Raw genomic sequence first — 1,178 nt, 5'->3', positions numbered from 1 at the left:
AGTGTTAATTTATAGTTTATGTGCTTTCCATCAGTGGTTGTTAAAGTTCATTGACCCGGACATTGTTACTTATTCGTTTCCTTGCATTATTTTAGGTACTCTAGCGAGGGTGTATGCATACGCGTTCGCGTACTCGTAAGAGAATACTGGATAAAGCCGAGGAAGAAGTTGTGGTAGTTCAAAAGGAAGTTTTTTGAAGAAGAAAAGAAGGTAGAAAAAGAAGAAGAAGAAGAGAAAGTTGAGGAATCAACTTTAGTAGAGATGGGTGATCAAGCAGAAAATCCTAAGGCTTTGATGGACTATTCTCAGCCTAAGATCAATGACATTCAGTCAAGCATCATCAGGCCAGCCATCAGGGCTAACACTTTTGAGATCAAGTCAACCACGATTTAGATTATACAGATCAGTTCAGTTTAGGGGTTCTCCTACTAAAGACCCCAATATGCACATCAGGGATTTCATCAAGATCTGCGACACTTTCAAGTTCAATGATGTGACTGAAGATGCTATCAAGTTACGACTTTTCCCGTTCTCTCTAAGGGATAAAGCTAAGTTCTGGTTACATTCTCTACCAGCAGGGTCTATCACCACTTGGGAGGATCATGCTCAAAAGTTTCTCACTAAATTCTTCCCTATGGCGAAGACTGCTGCAATCAGGAATGCTCTTACTCAATTTGCTCAACAAACTGGAGAATCTCTGTGTGAGGCTTGGGATCGATATAAGGAGATGCTAAGAAAGTGCCCACACCATGGCAAGCCTGATTGGATGATTATCAACTGTTTCTACAATGGATTGGGTGCTACTTTTAGACCCATGCTCGATGCAGCATCAGAAGGAGTCTTCTGGGCTAAGAGCTACGATGAAGCTTATAAACTTATTGAACTGATGGTTGTTAATGAGTACCAGAATCCTTCCCAGAGACTGACTCAGGGAAAGGTAGCAGGAATTTTGGAGTTGGATGTAGCAACTGCTATAGCTGCCCAACTCAAGGCTTTGACGATGAAGGTGACTTTGGCTAATTATGGAGTTAATTAAATCGCTAGTATCTGTGAGCTTTGTGCTGGTGCCCATGAGACTGATCAGTGCGCAATTTCTAGTGAATCCGTTCAGTTCGGGAGCAACTTTCAACGCTCGCAGCAACCTGTGCCAGCCACTTATCATCCCAACAACCGCAATT

At 42.4% G+C, this 1,178-nt stretch overlaps 1 non-coding gene across 1 annotated transcript; it reads right to left on the bottom strand.

Moving 5' to 3' along the window:
- Positions 1-649: 649 nt before the first annotated feature.
- On the bottom strand, positions 650-756 carry LOC141682277 (small nucleolar RNA R71). The gene has a single exon (XR_012559679.1). It is a non-coding gene; the product is annotated as a small nucleolar RNA R71 (small nucleolar RNA).
- Positions 757-1,178: the final 422 nt, after the last annotated feature.

Source organism: Apium graveolens, chromosome 8 (assembly GCF_009905375.1).
Source record: "Apium graveolens cultivar Ventura chromosome 8, ASM990537v1, whole genome shotgun sequence".
Classification (NCBI taxonomy): domain Eukaryota; kingdom Viridiplantae; phylum Streptophyta; class Magnoliopsida; order Apiales; family Apiaceae; genus Apium; species Apium graveolens.
The sequence above is the reverse complement of the archived record's forward strand: the minus strand, read 5'-3'. Positions and strand labels throughout refer to the sequence as shown.